This window comes from Channa argus, chromosome 6 (genome assembly GCF_033026475.1).
Source record: "Channa argus isolate prfri chromosome 6, Channa argus male v1.0, whole genome shotgun sequence".
In the NCBI taxonomy this organism is placed as follows: domain Eukaryota; kingdom Metazoa; phylum Chordata; class Actinopteri; order Anabantiformes; family Channidae; genus Channa; species Channa argus.
Genome location: NC_090202.1, coordinates 18089917 through 18102627, shown reverse-complemented (window position 1 = coordinate 18102627; position 12711 = coordinate 18089917). Strand labels below are relative to the sequence as shown.

Below are 12711 nucleotides of genomic sequence, written 5' to 3'. Positions count from 1 at the left end.
TACAGCTGCTGTAATCCTAGAGAAATACTGGAGAGGCTGGGCAGTAAGGTATATATACACAGTATGTCTATATAAATATACCCTTTATTCTTTAAACAAGCATAAGGATTGTAATGTTCCTGTGAAGAACCCATGCTGTTTCGTAGAGGAACATAATGAAGTTCAACTGTAGAGGCCAAGTGGAAATTCACTGACCATAATGTAACTCATAGCAATCCACTTCTGGTTGAGTTCAACTTTTATGAACCCTACTGGGCTTAATTTTGGTTGGACTGAACCTTGCTTAAGAATTTGTTTTCACAATTTGCTCTCACAATTGGCTCACAAATATAGTGGGAAATTGGGGTAAAGGCAATTCCCAGTTCAGGCTGGGGCCAGGAAAAAGCTGGATTTATATTCACTGATATTTTACCATAGTGTGCTGGTTGTACTCTCCTCCATCAGGATATTTCAAAGCTCTATAACTGGCCCAGTTCCCTGCATGTGGCCACAATAGCATCACCACACAGTAATGAATCAAATTAAGTGGAATGTCAGCTAGGCTAACAGAGCTTTCCTTCTCCTCTCAGCATGAAAAGGAATAGTTTCATGCTTTCAATTTGTCTCTCTCTGCCCTTGTTGGCACATATTTAGGCATTTCATCTAAAAAAGAAAAAAACATATGCTACTTTTGAAGACAAAGGGATTGGAGGGGGGAAACCCAGTTACAAGTGAGCAGTCTTTATTAATATCTAGAGTCGGGGGTAGAGCGATTGATTATTGTAGACTTGGACCTTGCCTTTTATTTTGATGTTAATATATACAATAGCAAATTATATCCCTTTGGGGGTTGCACCTCTCCCTTTGTTTCACTGTCTTTTTCTTTCTCCCTCCCTCTTTCTTATGAAGATTAAAGTACGTAACGATGATGCGAGGAGGGAGTGATACATTACAGCGACAGAAGAAAGGGAACAACACAGCAATATGCTGATGATATGGTGATGAGCAAGAGTGAAGAGACTGAGAACAATATTTTGAATAAATAAATATGCACTGAGAGGCTTGTGTATAACTGAGTGACAGTTCTTATATGCCTCTGGTATTCACAAAAAACAAAAACAAAAATACATTTAAAGCAGCCTACTAAGGCCTTGGGGTGCAGGAAGTAAACAAACCAATTTGTTTGTTGATCTGTGTTTAAACTTGAACCGCTGTCTCTTTTTATTTGTATTTTTTTTAATTGAGGATGCCAAATAGAACTTAATGCTATTATACATTTTATGAGCAAGTTGTAAAGAAACTAAATCTTCATAAGAACTGAGTCTGTTAAGCAAACCAAACAACAGAGAAGAAATAAAATCTATCTTTATACTGTATTTAGGCCGAGAATGTGTGCACACGTGTGCATGTTGCATATGTGTGTGACAGATATTTTGACTGTGCTACAAAACTTTGGTGTTAGCATATGAATTTGAAAACATTGTTCTTCAGACAAACACTGCACAAATATGATTCTGCAAAGTCAAGGTCAAACCTTTAGGATGGAAGTAAATGGGTTTTACAGAGAGAAAGTACAACAGTGTACTGACTGAAAAAAATGAGAGTGAGATTATCTGTGACCTTTTCCTGTGATTCTAATCCATACTTTACAATATTGACGCCCAGAGCCAGGAGAGCATAAATCTGCAATATGACACAGTCTATAGGAACACTTAGCAGACAAATGGATGGAGGGAACAGAGGATATTACACTGTGGGCCATGGTAATCTTTCTCTCTCAGCAGTTAGATAAGTATGTTACTGTGAGTTTATGGGCAGTAAGTGTAACAAACATGCCCCCACACAATGTTATAGGAAAAATGTTGTTCAGTTTTGTGTCATAATTTGACATTCTCCAAAATAAAAATAATGCTAATCTGTGAATACTTTAAAGCTAATGCGATCAAGTCGTATTTTTAGAGAAAATACTGTGGTTTACCACAGCAACAACACCCATTGAAAGGCCATCTGCAAGCATCACCCTCACTGTGAATCTGTGAATGTGCTCACCATCCTGCTATCACATCTACACCGCAAGGCCTGGTATCATTTACAAAAATATGCAGCTCAAGCCATTGAATTTTGAGAGCACTGTGATGAGGGAGAGGGTCTATTTGCATCGCCAGTCACAACCAAAAGGTGTATCCAGTGTCTTGGGGCGCAGGGGAAAGATGAATAAGGGCAGCGGCATAAGACTGGCTCTATATATAGCAGATAATCTGTCATCTCATTTTTGTCATCTCCCTTCCCCTTATTTTTGCTTTGAGGAATGAGGGATTGATGTTCGGAAGATCAGAGGAAGCAAGGAGGGAATCTCAGAGGCCTGGAGAGAGGAGAATAAGGAGGGAGAGTGTATGTGTTGGGAGGAGGAAGAGGGAGCCCGCACTGAGCGACTCATGACTGCTGTTTTTAGAGACCCAGTTGCAGCTGGCCAAAGTCCAAACCGAACAGTTCAACACTCTCCACTAGAAGTACAAAGTGAATGTCAAAAATGAGGCAAACTATACATCTAACACTTTTGTTTCAAAAGATTTCCGCTGAACCGTATCCTACACTGCAAAAATTGTATTTCCTCCCAACCTGCTGTCTGTGGTCAGGTGTTTCTAAAGTGAGAGTTGTTTGAACACCATGTCAGCTTTGACAGGCTGGATTCCCAGAGAGAGAGAGTGAGAGAGAGAGAGCGAGAGTGAGAGAGCGAGAGTGAGAGAGAGAGAGATCAGCTAGAGACAAATATGCTCCATACCCTAACCTGCTGTGAACCCAATTTAAACTATTATCTATCATCCTTAAACCAAGTCTGAAGCCTGTTAGCCTTGCACTCCCATACATGAGCTTGGGACAGTTTTCACACTAATGTGGCAATTGTTAGTCTGTCAAAAGTCAAAAGTAGGTTTCTAGCTTCGGTGGAGAATTTCATCCATTCACTATCCTTGATCTTACCCTGCTGCCTTTCCACTAGTATCCACTAAAGACACCAATTAACAGAAACAAAAAGAAACGCTGTAGTTAGTAGTAACAGTTAATATGGTTGCCGAAAAATAATTATGTGTGTATATTTTCACTATTTAGGAGAAATTCATTTCAAAGTCTACTATAAAATAACTAGACCCTTTTGCTAAGTCAGCTCCACGAGCTGACTTAGCAAGACACAATTTCTTTAACATTAACGAGGACAGAATAGGAGGCATTTAGAGAAGCCCTTATAAATTTTACAACTAAAACAAGGAAACATTTACTTTTCTAAACATAGTACTTTATTTACTAAATGCAGATTCAAAATACAATGTCAAACAAACAAATACTGTATATTCTTGCCCTATTTCGGCCATGTTAAAAAAATGTACGCGTTTATTGTCATTTGCACAGTGAGGCACAGTGTTCAGAGTGAGGTTGATGTCCTCACACCATATCATCAGACTGGCCACCTCCCTTCTGTAGGCCACTTCATCCCTACCGGTGATCTGTCCTATCACTGGAGTGGCAAACCTCAGGATTATGTTGTGTTTGTGGGAGCCGACAGAGTCATGTGTGAACAGTGTGTATTGGACAGGGCTGAGAACAATTAAAAAAAAAACCAACAAAGAAGAAGTGCAGGTGGTGGAACACATCACCAACTACAGAGAGAAGACCGACCTGGTCCTGACCCATGACCATTAATAACTCAGAAGTACAGAGGTTCAGCCACCTCAAGGTCCTGGGCTTGCACATTTCCAGGATTCTGACGTGGTCCAGTAACACCGCAACTGCTTTGAAAAAGGCCCAGCAATGATTCTATTTTGTTAGAAGGCTGAAAATGCAGGACTGAGCCACTGACCCTTCACAGAGGCATAGAGAGGACTCATGGAGAGCATCCTAACCAGAGGAATTATTTTGTGGTTTGGCAATAGCACACAAATGGAAAGGAAAGCTCTCCAGTGGGTGGTTAAGACTGCAGAGAGGATCTCACCACAGAGACTTTGTAGTCTGACCGCTGTCAGAACAAAGCTCAAGCAATCCTCAATGACCCTTATCACCCAGGACACTCTCTGTTCAGGTGGTACGATACAACCTGAGACACCACAGACCACAGAGCATGAACACACACCAGACCGGAATTACTAACAGCTTCTACCCAGCAACTAGTTGCAAAGGACATTAAGGTTGGTGTTAAAATACTCCCACTCCCCTCTCACTGCCACAGAGACTGATGTCTAACACACACACACACACTCAGTATACAACACACACAGACCATGGCTCCATATCCAAAATGGTTTTATTTAATATCTAAAATCATGTGCAGTATTTTGGAAACATAATCTACATAGTCAATACACTTCTTTTATGTTTTTTTTACATAACTGAAGAGGCTGTTCAAGATTGAAGTGTGGCAACAACATCCTCCAAATCCAGAAAATTCTAGGTTAGTCTAAGTTTATGCCTATAGACATAAACTAACATTTGATAACTGCTATTTATCCTATTTATCTCATTTAATTAAGGTGCTGTGGACTCGGCCTCTCTGGCACAATCCTTTCCTTTTGATTGTTTTTATCATCAGTGTCTGTTTTCCCGAGCTCTTTGACAACCCTCAAACAACCATTTAAAGGTTTGTAAGAAAGAGGTAATTGGCCAAAATATCCTCACTCACAATGAGCACACATACACACACGCACACACACACGAAATCGCTCCTGGTAAAAAACTGAGGGGCCTTATGAAGTGCCCTTTGATGAGGTTTGCCTTATGATCACTTCAAAACAGAGATGATGGAGGGAGAAAGTGAGGAATGAGACATTAAGCAGAATTAAAAGCTTGGACCAAATGTTGTAGAATGGAACGAGTTGAGGCATGGGGAAGATGAAAGAGGGGTTTCTCTGCAATCACATGATATACACGGAGCACAAATCACACTCAAACACCTGGGGAGTTCTATCTAGAACATCAGCGAGAGGTCTGGGATTCTATCTCCTCTGTGAAAGTCCCAACAAAAGCAGCAACTTTCTGCTGAGAAAGAATTCTCACGCTCTTAGCTACTCATCAGAAAGTCTGTAATGATGAGTAGCTATGCCAAAGCTGGCAGGCACGCACTAATACATACGGAAGAGAAGAGGATCATTAGAATAACTCAACCATTCATACACGGTAGACAGTTAGCTAGCTCGCTCCATCAAGAAACACTTCCTCTGAATAATTCACAGAAGTGTAAATAAAATATATCCAGTGCCCGTCACGTGAAAAAAAAAATATGAGAAACAAGATAGCTGCCATGCTGAGTAATGACTTGTTCAAGGGGATGAGTTCAGATATGCCATGCAAGCGAATGCACAACATAAAAAAAAAAATAAATAAAAATTAAAATAAAAAACTTTACCTCAGAGTTCAGTTATTCACACCGATATTCGAGGAGGGCCATATGTTGTTTAATTTAAAAGTGAATTTTCCATCAATACCTTTGCCTTTGATAGTGACACTAACGCATGGCATCTCTCAAAAACCTGCAGGACATCCATAACAAAAATTATTTCCATGTTGACAAAAAGTACTACTATGACCAAAATAACTGAGAAGTATTGCTATCCATCATCATTACTACCCTCCAATTTTCCCAGATGAGAGCAGAACATTTATTGTTTTTCTCCTGCAAGAGTGCAATACTTTCTGCATAATGCATGAGAACTATGACATGGCCCAAATCCTCCCCAAAACAAATAGGCACATAGTCGATAGAGAGAGAGCTGTACGTGCAAGTTATACATGACTGAACATTAGGAGGCCGACTGCCACACAGACGCATGGAAAGTGGCAGGGCAAGAAACAACACCCAGTTAATAGAGGATGAATAGGTCTTTTCCACATGTCTCACTGCTGACACTAGGTGTTAACATGCTGCGGTGACCTACTTGTCCGCCCGTGTGCCAAAATTACAACAGAGTGATAATCAATACACATGGGAGCCAATTCCTTATTGTAGTTCATGTAATTGTGACAATCATTCAAGGTAGTTGGTAAATGGATCCTGTTCAAGCACACAAAAAGCTTTGCATTTCCATGACCTCGATCAACATGAAAACTGGCCCATCTTTCACATCACCTTTGTATGTCTGAAAGTAGACAAGGATAGTCTCATTGAACTAAGAAAAGCCACTCCCTCAGAATACACAGTAGTCAACCATGTAACTCTGCACCAGTGTTGAACAAGAGCTAGAGCTCAGTTCACACAGATTAAAATCAACTAGTTCACGTCCATAGTTTGCAATTTTAATTTCTGAACTAATGTCGCAGCTAAATTTTTTCACGTTTATTTCTCTGACACTACACCCTACAAAATGTCCTTTTTGTGTAATCCTTGTTTTATTAGGACAATGTTCTTCATCTCACTGTCCATACAATTTTATTTCAGGACTCTGTATTTGTCTTTGCACTCTTAGTCTCCAAATGCCAAGGTTGAGAAACTTAAAAGATGTCTCTTGGTTGAGCCTTAAAAGACAGACATCTAAGGACAGCTGCTCCTCCTCTTTCCTCCCCTGTTTCTCTCACTCCTTGCCTTCCCCCTGTCACTCACAAACTTTTAATTCCCCTATCCCAGCACTGACTTTCCAAACTGACCATATTTCCTCTCCATCTGTTGTCTGTCCTTACAAAGCACTCTTACTTTCCTCCTTTCCCATGCACAATCTTCATCTTTCATTTACTTACTATGAATATTTGTCCCAACTGAATGCTGTGTTAGTACTTAGTCACAGAGGCAGGCAGTCTGTGTCTGATATATATCAGGAGTTCGCGCTCTGCTCCTATTACCCTGACACAACACTTTCTAAATTAGCCGCCTGACTATCACCACTGCCAGAGCCTCAGGGCTTGACCTCACGATTCAGACACACCTTTGGATGGGACTCAAGATATCTACTTATGAAAATGGAATATCCTTAAGGGCCAACCAAAAAAAATCCAAATCATTCTTTGTTACCTTTTTTCTACTGCACAGCAGAAGTTTAGATTCTGTAAAAATTGTTATGTATTGTACAATTGGAACATTCTGGACTGATGGATTTTATATTTCAACTGTAAAATTACAGCAACACATTACAGCAGCACAGTCACTGACCTTGTTAAGGACAAACACAGAGCTGTTGTCACTGTGTTATTGACTGTAGTATGGTCAGTCCATGCCAATTTGTTGCTGCCCTTTGAACCCAGCTCAGTGTGTATATCCTGCAGGTCTGAGATATTTGAAGGTGCGATGATTAATAATAGGGATGCTGACGGTAATGAGCATTGAGACTTTAGCTTTGCGCTTTTTCTTCTCTTCCTGGGGCTGGCATCTGGAGAGCAGAACAGCTAACATACATTATAGTCCTGCCATATCATAGAACATAATAGAATAGAACTTTTCCAACTATGTTCAATCCTAGGTAACTTAAAATATGTTTTACATTTGAATTTAGTCCTTTAGCAGATGCTGTATCCAAAGCAACTTACAGGTGAGGTACAAAGCAAGCAAAATAGCTAAGTCAAGGAGAAGACACCGAAAGCAAAGTCCCATGAGAGAAAATGTTTGGGTGTTTCAGAGACAGAGTTTGAGGATATGGTTCTTTGAGGTTAGCAGTGTTGTCATCCGAACCTGTTTAAATGTTGTGAGGAATGTGTATGAGTGACAGGTGAATTATTGATGTGTGTGATGATTGGGCTTAAGCTGGGGATATACGTGTTTTAAGCATGTTGTCCTTGCATAGTTTGCTTAATTTAGTATTTAGCCAGCAATAATTATGCTGTAGTCCACTCCTAGTGGACAATGCTCAAGATATCTAGATAGAATGCAACAAAGTATGTGTACAATGACGCCGTTTATCTTAGTGCGTGTTCTTAAAAAGCAGGTATATCCTGTCCTTGTAGGAGAGTGGAAGGGATGTAGTCCAGAATTAAGGCATAATTATAAATCTAACAACTGCTTCCAGCTTCTTTAGCTCAGTGTTAGTCTTAGGTGTTTAAGAAAGAGTTTGACATTTAATCACTTTTTGCAGATAAACACTAATAGTTTAGATTAATTTTCTCACACTCAGGACTTAAAATGTACAGCCAAATTTGCTTTTAGGTAATATTTGTACCATAGGATTAAAAAAATAATTACAATTAAAACAATCCAAGCATGAACATAAGTCAAAGGCAAGGCGCTTAAACAAAATGTTCATTTTAGGAAAGATGCAAATACAAGCTACAACCTGCAGTAACTCATCTCATAACTCAGAGACCAAAAACAGAGAGGCACAGGTTGCATGACTATGTCCAATGATAACAAAATCTACCATTTACACCTTAAACCGTGCCTGTTGTATCTGCACAAAAATCAAAGTGTAAAAATTACACAGAAAGCTTCAGCAAGTTACACATCAGACTATTTCTTGTCTGGGGACATTTTCTACAGGCAGATTATTCTATCCTCTAACAACTTAGAACAAGAGTTTTTTTTTCCTGTTCAGTGACTACAAAACAGTCCTATTTCAAAATATGAAATATGATATGCAGTTTACTATGTTTGGATAAATAATAGCATGCCAGCTATGAGGACAGTGGGTGCAAGGACAGGTTAATTTCAATTGGACATCGGATCACACAGAGGCGATTCAACAACTGTGGTATGCACTGTTAATTCCAAGGTGGTGTTTGTTTCAACTTTGACCTTCAACAGGATTATAAAACACATTCTATAAAATTAATGTAAGAAGAGTGAAGGTCAAACTGACATTTCACTCTTAGTGACCTGCTAGTATGTCCAGTGTCATTCCCCTGATACTGCACAGCCCTAACCTCTGTCTGTCTCATAAACACAGGCTTAACAAACTATGTGTGTGCATGTGGTAGTGAGGTCAAAGGTTAGAAAGTGTTGGAGATAGCAAAAGTGACAGAACGTCCATAACCATTTTATCCCTGCACCAAAGCCGCCAGTGCACCTTGATGCACTGTGACTGCACTCACTGCAGCGCCGAATTCCCAGGATACCTCATGTCAGAAAAAAGGTCCATTATTCTATTCGACAAAGCAGCTCGTCTGAAGTGCTGGACACAAAGTTGTGTAAAAGTAACAATTTGCTGACAAGTAAAGTAAAGAGTGAGATTCCTTGTGGTGTTCACGGATAAGACACAAAAAGAACTTATTTCAGTACCAGGATACAGTATGTCACTTCTGTTACATTTGTAGACTAATATGACCATATTAGGATCCAAACAGTAAGAGGGGATCAAACTGGGGTTGTCATCCTCTGTTGTATTCTTAAGGGTTTGAGAAATCATTCTCAAAACACCTTTGTGTTTGGTTGGTTGACTTCCCTGCTCAACTCTTTTGACCACAACAGATTGTGCGTTAAACCTAACGAAGAAAAAAAAAGGAACTAGCTCAACATTGAAAAAGAGCTGTATCAATTTGTGTATCTGATCCCAACAGCCACGCTCAAAGGCGGGGTGAAAACCTGCCATCACACAGACGGGGAAAATGCAACATCATGTAAAATACTGAGATAACAGCACACATCCTGGAAATCAAACAGACAAATGGCAAAAAGTAGTTATATAAAACTGAAAACAAGATAAGAAATTCTAATCTTTACTCCTTTCTCACTTCTACTCCAGTTCTCTCACCTACACCCCCAGCCAACCAATCACAGCTTGAAGTGGGTGTCAGTGTCACATTGTCACCTTTGAGATTCCACAGAAATGGATGGGCATAGACCTTTAAAGCCTGCATTAGGGAGTTATGGGACACGGGGTTTTATCACACTATTTTAATGTCTGACAAGATGTTATAACACTAATGCCTAAAGTGCCAAATTTAGAAGTGGTGTTTTTGTCCAAAAAAACCTCCCTAAGCTTTAAGAGAGGACTTGTAGAAGCCTCTTTTTAGTGCACATAACAAGTGTACTTGTTGCATTAACCAAACCATCTGTGTGGCAATGGCAGGGGCAAACAGAGGATGGTTTTGAAAACAGGCCACATACTGTAATGTGGTATCGATTGGTTCATATATCAAAAGCTCTAGCTCTGTTTTTTGTTTCTTTTAATGAATTTTAATTACAATTAAAAGTTATTTTACGCAATCTATTGGAGCAATTATGTAAATAATTTATACCCTCCTGTGCCCATACGCAACCTTAGATCTTGTACATCACCATATTTCCTCATTTAATGCTATTAAAAGTGGAATTGAAAAGGTTTTTTTACAACTACAACTTTAGTTAGGTTTTATTCACTTTATTGCTCATGTCTCATTTTTAACCCTTAACAAACCGGGAGGGTCAACTCCTAATTCCCTTGCTTTAATAACACTTATCCCTGCCGGCTGCTTCCTCTCTCCATATATTTCAAACCCTCCATTGTCCTCAGATCATAGTAAGTGAACTTTCATTACAGGGTGGTAGCAGACTCTTCAGCTCCAAGATCCTCTTTATTATCCATCAACTGTGGACTACATCTCTAAGCTGATTAGCCAGAGCTGTCTTCTCAGCATTTCAATTAGGAGCGTTTGAATAGTCAAGCAGATTGAACGCCTTATATTCATTACTGACATTCATAGAGTGCTATGTCATGTTCAGATACAGTAATCCAAGAAACACATTGTAGCGCTGAGGATTAAAAAGCTACAGAAGAATGACATCATGCAAGATTTTAATATTGGCCTCACAGGGAAATGACAAAAGTGGCTATTAGCAGCAATCCAAAGCAATTTACAACAGCAGAGGCATGCAGTTTAGCATAAATGGCCCAGCTGGCAATCACACTACTGTCATACACACACATATGCAAACACACAGTTTGTGAGGTTCTTGAAACAACTAAATGAGACAAAATATATCAAGAAGCATCACAATTATCATCCATTATACTTTGTTTTGACTATATTGCCTAATTTTAAACTGGAATGTGTCGTTTTATTTTGGCCTTATACTTTTATTTAATATATATAATAGTTGACAGTAGAGAGACATGAAACAAGGGTGTAGAGAGGACAGACAGAGAGGGATATACAGTATCATTGAAACAAATGGTACGGCAGCCAGAGATGAAATCATGGAATGTGCTTCACCAGTTGGTTTCTGGCCAGATACATATGTTTGAACACAAGATGATCTGCATGTCAGCTTCACCTGTGGCTGAAAGCATGTTTATATGAATTTATATAACTGTCTACTCTCAGAGGACTGTTACATGAACTGATAAATTTGTCATTTCAAATGGCATGAAAAGAGGCTGCTCATTAGCTGCCGCTTCAAAAACTGTACGCCATGATTGCCCACAGGGATGTGAACACCTACAGTCTCACTGTTCTTCTGTTTCTGTTCATGTCATTTCAGTATAGCTTGCAGAAGCAGAAATTTCACACATTAGGGACCTGATGTCAGGAAAAGAATGAGAGAGAAGGAAGTGAAAGAGCTAGAAATTGAGAGAATGTGACTCCTTTCCTAATGGATTTGGGTCAGAAGACAAGGATATTATCTAGTCAGAAGTGTGTGTGTACATGCATTATATGTAGTGTGAGATGACATGTACATGTGTGCATGGTGTTGTGATGTCATTAGAGTTTGAGCCAAAATATGATGATCTCGGGGTATTATCAGTATCTGTTTAAGGTATCCGGCTTTATCAAATACCCACTTGACACAGGCGTCACCACCGTGTTTTATCATTCTGTCTCTATCTAACTCTCTCACTTTCACACAAGCACACAAATGCACTTACACACACACTCACTAATCCATTCAGTCATTGTTAATCCAGCTGTGTGCTGGTACAGAGATGTGCTATACATGGCTGGCAAGCATGCCACATCTCAGAATGCAGGCCTACTTGTGTTTTCCAACATTTCCAAAGGTAGAATGGGAGGCACAGCCTTTTGCTATCAAGCACCTCTCCTGTGGAACCAGCTCCCAGTTCAGATTCGGGAGGCGGACCCTCCTACTAACCTGCCCAATGTTTTGTTGGTGCTCTTCTCTTTTATCTCTTCCGCATTCCACTCAGCCCAACCGTTTAAGGCAGATGGCCAGCCACCCTGAGCCTGGTTATGCCGGAGGTTTCTTCCGATAAAGGGAGTTTTTCCTCTCCACTGTTGCCTAGGGCTTGCTCAAGCTGGATTTTTTGGGTTACCTCTATAAATCTTTATAGCCGTGACTTTATTATGTAAAGTGCCACGAGATTTCTTTGTTGTGAATTGGCACTGTATAAATAAAGTTTAATTAAAAAGTGGGATGTTTATTTGATTTAGCTGTTAATTTATCCTTCCTCTGAAATGCTCCTCTCATCTCCATGACAGGGATCCCCTCAGTGTTTATAATATGTCACCATGGCATGAAGGGTGCATTTGTTATAAATCTTGAGTAACACAAGTGGGAGGTTGATTGATGGTGGCACTGTGTTAACAGAATAGGTTCTGAAGTGGGGGTGTAAATGTGAGGATGGAGAAAGTAAAAAACATACTGATGATGGAAATGAGTGAGGCAAAGAGATGAAACATAGTTGAGATCAGGAGACTGAATAGATAGAATGGCATTACAATGAAAGAAATCCATCTGGGAGAGTTCACAGAAAAACACATAGCAAACAGTGGCAACGCAGTGGGAAATACAGTAAACCACAGAGACAGATACAGGGAAAGATACTGATGGCTAAACGTAGGAGAAGACAGCAGATGGCGGGGATTATTCTGGACTAAAATACTCTGGGATCT

At 39.8% G+C, this 12711-nt stretch overlaps 1 protein-coding gene across 3 annotated transcripts in view; it reads right to left on the bottom strand.

Annotated features, from left to right (window-relative positions):
- igsf11 (immunoglobulin superfamily member 11) overlaps positions 1-12711 on the bottom strand; it is a 94575-nt gene that overhangs the window by 52962 nt on the left and 28902 nt on the right. The gene's annotated exons all lie outside the window — the stretch shown is intronic.